This window comes from Agelaius tricolor, unplaced genomic scaffold, assembly GCF_023055355.1.
Source record: "Agelaius tricolor isolate 1412-34295 unplaced genomic scaffold, bAgeTri1.0.p SCAF_8, whole genome shotgun sequence".
Lineage (NCBI taxonomy): Eukaryota > Metazoa > Chordata > Aves > Passeriformes > Icteridae > Agelaius > Agelaius tricolor.
Window position 1 is genome coordinate 19,973,778 of NW_027269268.1, and position 6,571 is coordinate 19,980,348.

Genomic DNA, 6,571 nt, shown 5'->3' on the forward strand with positions numbered 1-6,571 from the left:
CAGGGTCTGCCCCGGCACCCGGACCCGCCGATTTCCGTGGGGATCCTCTGTGCAGGCTTTGAAGAGGTCACGCTGTCTTTCTGAAACGGGAATAGGAACATAAACTGCTAGAAATTTACCGCTTCATTCCCTCTTTGGAAGTATCAAGAGGACTGAGCTTTGTGGACAAGAAATTTCTGAGCGTTATTTGGTGTCTGCTCTTTCTAATGCTTAAACAATCTCCTGCAATACTAGAGGTTATTGGTATTCCCTAATACTTCATGGACAGTAATTATAATAGGTGTGGCAGATTACTTACTGGTCTTTTTTGACAAAAGGACAGGACTCCACAAAAAAAAAAAAAAAAAGAAAAAAAAAGATAGAATGCTCCTTTGCAGTCATAGTGAAGTTTTCACCACGTATCCAGGACTAAAAATCACCTGTTTTCAGAAAAGCTGGTATTTAGAGAGGATGGAACAACTACTTATTTTCCCAAAAGCAGTCATATGAACTGCATGCTCAGTGTGGAGTTGAGAGTCATTTGGAACATTTGGATTTTTTAGCCTGCAGATCCTGCTGGTCTTGGGGAATCAGTTTTGAAAGAGCTTTTCTAGCCTCCTAAATGGGAAAATCTTCAGAGAGGTTCCCTGTGTCAGATCAGACTGTCCTTTGTTTGAGTTTCTAATTGTGGCTGCAAGGTGCTCTGCTTCTGTACTTACCTGTTCATGACGAGAGGCAGACATCCAGTTGTAGATAAAGATTTTGCAAATAAGCTGGGGGGTTGTTCCTTACTAGGAAAATGTAATTTTTTAGTGGGGAAAAGTACTTTTTTCCCTTTTCTGAGTTTTCCCCTTCCTCTATTGCTTGTTGAAAGCTTGTGATCTGATACTCTTTTTGGTAACCTGACTCTGAAATCCACAACATTTGTTAAATAGATGCTTTGATGTCTCCATGGTTTGCTTGTATTTGCTGGATAGATTTATTTATTATTGTTCTCCTGTTCTGTGTTTGATTTAACAGTGATGAACCCATTCTGTGTTGTCTTGTCTGTTCTACTGATAGAGGTAGAAAAGCACCTATGAAAATTTCTTGGTTACAGAGGAAAAGGCACAGAAGGAAAAATTAATTAAATTCCAAGCAACAAAGAGCCACAACTAGATTTTACTAAATTCTACTTGTATCACAAATGGTCTTAAAAGTTCAGCAATGCAGGCTCAAAGGTGGTTTCCAGCCCTTGTGTCCATCACTGTGTTTTGTGCACCACTGTGCTGCAGTGGGAGGGAGTTCCCATCTGGGAGCAGACACTTCCTCTTACTCTGCACCTGACAGTGCAATGTTTCCTCTTCATTTGTAGAAAAAAAAATCTAAAAATAAATTTTAAAAAAGGCAGAAATTATACTCTCATGCAACACAGACGGCCTTCCCCTTTAATAAAGTCCACTTGATTTTGGGTTTTTGGCACAGGTTAGCCACTGGACAGAGAGGCTGCAGATTGCCAGCTTGCACTTGCCCAAAGCCAGAACACTTCAGTGTCTGTGTTTTGGTCCTGTTCCCAAGCACGGGCATCCCTGTTGGAGGAGTGGTTCTGTGTGCAGGGTGGGTGCTGTGCAGAGTAGACCTGTAGATAGTAGCAGTGCTCTGGTGCCTGCAGCTCAGCCCGAGCCCTGCTGGCCACAGAGCACCCCCAAAGGACAGTTTGGCTCTCTACTCATCCCCCCACAGCTGTCAGCAAAAAATCAAAGTGGGATTCAATTAAAAAAAACAATCTCTTCAAGTCTTTCTTGAATAACTGCACCATCTCACAGGAAACAAATACCAAACCCCTATTGTTTTAAATTTCGGTCGTGAAAACCAGAAGAACTACGGCTGTCAAAATGGGGAGGGTCAATAAGGATCAATGCATGTGCAATTATTCCTTGTGTTGTGTCACACTAGGGTTATTCCAGAATGCCATATTTACCAGCAGACTTCAAAACCCAGTGAATCCTTTACAGTGCAGCCACCAGGTCTCTCAGTCCAGCAGATGCTTGCTTTTATGGTAGTGCTTTTGGAGACTGTGTGTTCTGTTTGGCAGAAATTGTGGGATTGCTAGGTGAGCTCATATCACGTGTCCTGCAAGTGGTCAGGTCCCAGCATCATGATGGTTCTTCCAGGTTTTTGAGTTATTATGCAGCAATTGTTTAAAACTGTTTCAAAGGCTTAATTTTTATTTTCAGGTAGCTCTAATTTTGTACTTTAAGATATACTAAATTAATAAAGGAGAATTTGGCTTAGATAGGCATGTGACTAATACATAGATATGATTGCTGCAAAAGCGTAATTAAATAACTCCAGTTACTTGACAGAACGTGGCAGGAAGTAATTGAAAATTTAATTTTTTTCCTTTAACTATTTCACCTTCTAATAGCCTGAATAGATTACAGATAGCTGTGAACCATCCAAGCAAAGATGGTCAGTCACAAAGACAGTGATTTCACCCAAATGAAAGAAAAAAACCCCCAGAAATATCACAAAGCCATTGTTAACATGATTGGGATGAGGGGCAGGTTGGGATGGAGCACAGTGGGCATCTGCAGAGCACAGGTTTCCTACACAACAGAGAGATGGCCATTGATTTATTCCTTTTAAGGTGACTGCATCTGATGATTTTGGAGTGCCCAAGACATCTAATCCCTATTACCCTCAGGTATGACCCCATGGGATTCTGTGAAACCCCCTAAAGCAGCTACAGAAATCTTTCCACTGTGTTCAAACACAGGATGCACACTAACATCATCTTCTGAAATTAACCTGATTCTTCCCTTCTGAATGTAGTATAGATTGTCTTGGAATGTTTATTGGAAGCAATTGTTATGCTGGAAAACACTTCAGATACTGGATATCAGCATAGTGATGAGTTTACTTTGTGGATTTTGAGGCACCTAGGGCATGTTTATTCAATATGTTTCTAATGTCCACAGTCAGCACATTTCCAGAACATGCCAGCTAGCCCTGTGTTGGCTGCAATCTATTCAGACAGGAAACACAGAACAGTGGTGAGAAAAGGAATTTGAAATTACCCAGGTTCCTAGGGGAAAATGGCTTGAAGACAGATTGTGCAAAAGGAAGGGTTGTTCTTGCCCCATTTTCTCCACAGTTTGGGTGGGGCAGGGCTTCTATAGCTAAAGATCACAGTAGTTGTGTTGCTGTCAGGGTTCATTCCCCAGACCTGGATTAGGAACACGTCTCCACCTAGGCACAGCAAGAGGTGCAACAGCCATGCCCTCCCAAGCCTTGTGGAGTTTCCTGCCAAGTAGGATAGGCCCAGCCATGTCCCAAAGGAATATAATTATGTATGGGATCCCAGAGATATTAATTTAATAATTCAGCTTTATAAGTCTCTTAACTCTGCCCCTAGTAAAAAAAAAATAGCATTCTTCATACTCTTCACAATGTGACTTTTGGGACCAAACATAGTTATAATTTCTAAAATCATGCACTTTCTCCTCTTGTTTGCTCTAGGAAATTCAGCTACTTCTCTAGGGCGAAGTGCAGGAGGATTTTTTTTTTCTGGTTTCTGAACTTAAACAGGGACACAGAAATAAGTACAGGAAGTTTCCCTTGATGCTTACTAATATTTTTCCTAGCCTTTGATTGCTGTGTGCATAACCAGGAGCTGGAGCATGTATATTTTGAGATGATGGTGGGAGATTAAATGCCTCTAGCTAGAACAGCTGTGTTATTGCACGTGGTTTGGTTTTCACAGTTTCAATAATGTGGATAATGATATGAAGGTTATGTGTTTCCACTTTGAGTCCTACAAGGAAAACTTTTTAGGAACTTTGTCAATCCACTCTTTAATGTGCATGTGTGCTTGAAGCCTTCAACACGTTTTTCGTGTCCTCTTACACACAGCCAAAGTCTCTTTAGAACATCCCACTTTAGAGCAGTGTCATGCTCTCTGAATAGATGTTTTGCAAATGTTTTTCCTGCCCAGCCCAACCCCAAGAAATAAACCCAAACACCTAGAAATTATCTTTAAATTAGAAAATGTGGGTGTCAGTACACGTGAGGAGGTGGGGGAGAGCAGCTGTTGCTGCCAAAGGCCAGGGTGAGGGGCAGGGTTGGAGACAGGCAGCTCCTCTTGTGGGCCATGTGGTGCCTTGAGCCAAGTGGCCTGCTGGTGGTTCAGCCTCTTTCCAAGAGGAATCAGACCTGGCTGGCAAGTCTGTGCTCCGAGATTACCCAGTAACTAAAGATGTAGAGAGGAGGAGCCTCTCCAGACTCCAGGTGGGGAGCACCTTCAGGGCTGGAGACCTGAATGTCCCCATAATGTGTCCTGCAGCAGAGTCCAGGGTGCCAGCTCCACCTCTGCCCTGGCTCCCAGCTCCTCACAGACAGCATTACAGTACCCATGGCCAAGGCAGAGACTGCACCCAGAGCAGGACTGACCCCACACACACGGTGTCCAACATACAGGAAAAGTGATGGAGAGGCACCATATGATTTTAGGCTTTGGTAAAAGTCTCATGAAAAGGTAGGCTTGGGTAAAAGTGTCATAAAATACAAAATGGAACTGTTTAAACTAAAGACAGGGTTAAGGGAAAAAAAGGCTGAGAACAGTCTTACTTGCTGTTTTGTAAATCTGTTTGTTGTGCACTTTTATTACAGCTCATAAATTTTTTTTTTTTTTTTTGCTTTTTGCAACTTTAAAGTTTATGTTCAAATAACATAAATAATAAATTATATGTATTATAAATAACATATATAATAAATACAATAGCATATAATAATAATATAATATAATACAAATATATCTGTGCACTATCAAACTTGATAGCCCTGTCACCTTATGGAACTGTTTATGGATACAGGGACAAGCTTTAGGAGTGATACCAAGACCTGAGTAGAAAGGAGCTCAGAAGAAAAAACCATTTTACCCAAGTAAAATTATGTTACGTCAGTAGCTCTGAAAACATTTGAATGTTGCATCATTTTGCATTTTATGGCACTGCTGATGCATAAAGCAGGATACTGCGAATCTGGGTGAAAATGGGGATGCAGCTTGCTTTCTGAGAGCAATGGTTGCAATTACAGTGCCTTTTCCTTTGAGAGGCAGCATGGGTTAATATGTTAACATTATGTGAGCATAACATGTTAGGGTTATCCCAGAAGACATCTTGCTGAAATTACAGATGCCAGGCATTTTTCAGTGCCTTGTCAAAAGCACAGTTCACGGCCAGTTGCTAATTTAAAGATGTATATACCTTGCAGCAAGTCTTTTTTTTCCTAAAATGAATAAGAGCCTAACCTTAGGAAGGGTGCAGGAGCTTTATAACTAATATTTTGTGGACCCTAATTGGTCTCATGGGTATTCAATGCACTGCAAATGCCTGGTATGGATGGCTGCTGCTCCTACCAGCACATGGCGTCAATGACCATTTGCAAGCCAGCAGCAGCTTCATATTCCATTCCATTCATGTTCAGGCACTTCAGTGACTTTAAAAACCAGCACTCTGTCACATTAACACCTAAGAGCAGCCTCCTGGCAGGGTCCAGGTTTTAGACAGAGATCCTCTCCAGAAGCCTGGTCTCTTACCTGAGATGTCTCTCTGGCCATGCTTGCAGGCATGATCTCTGCATGCCCATTTTGGGGTGATTGCAGTGGATCTCTCCTGCAATAGTGGGAGAGGTTGTGCATGTTGCTGTGTCCAGCACATTCTCCCTGCTCAAGGGGACGAGAGCATGTCCTCTGCTGGTTTTGGTGAGGGAAAAGCCGAGCTGGGGTCATCTGTGGAGGATTGTGAGAAAAGAGGAGAGAGCAGTAGATGCAGGCAACCATGCCATGCTTTCCTGCTGAGGAAAAGCACCAGGACTGTTGCCTTTTTTGTATTTTAACTGCAGATATTGTCTTCTCTTCTATTTTTTTTTCCCCAAGGCGAGTGCATTTGGCCAAGTAGCACAGTGGGGGGGGTATGAAAAAATCCTGCCTGACCACGCTGCTTCCCTTGCCTATAGCTATTTATTGTACCATGGAGCACAACAGCTGCACTGGGCAGCCACGTGACACACAGGTCTGGCCTGTGCCAGCATCTCAGCCCATCCAGCCCTCTTATTTATACTGTGACTTTCGTGGCAGCCATCTCACCCCACCTCACTGTTATAATTAGACCTTGAAAACCAGTTCAGATAAACATAACTCCAACATTAAAAATCTCCAAACTGATTGACATAAGCAGGTAGAGTAGTGAGGGGCTGGGGAGTTTGCTCAGATGTGTCCTTGTCACCATGATTTTGGCAGAGTAGGCGAGCTCTGGTTTGAATGAAATACAGCTCTCAGGTAGCGGTCTTTGGTTCTGTTACCTCAGAGCAGAGCAGGGTGCACTCCTGTTTAACTGCTGTAAAGTTGATACAGCTCAGGCCTTGTCAACACTGTGGGTGTGCTCCAAGTCAAGCCACTGATCTAATTTCACTGCAGATAGGCAAAACTAATCAAAGGACAGTTGTATCCTGCAGTACAGGTGCCTGAAATGCAAGCTGTAATTGAACAAAGAGAGAATTTTTGGATGACCCAAGAATGAACAAGTGAGGATTTTCCTGAGTTAAGATGAAG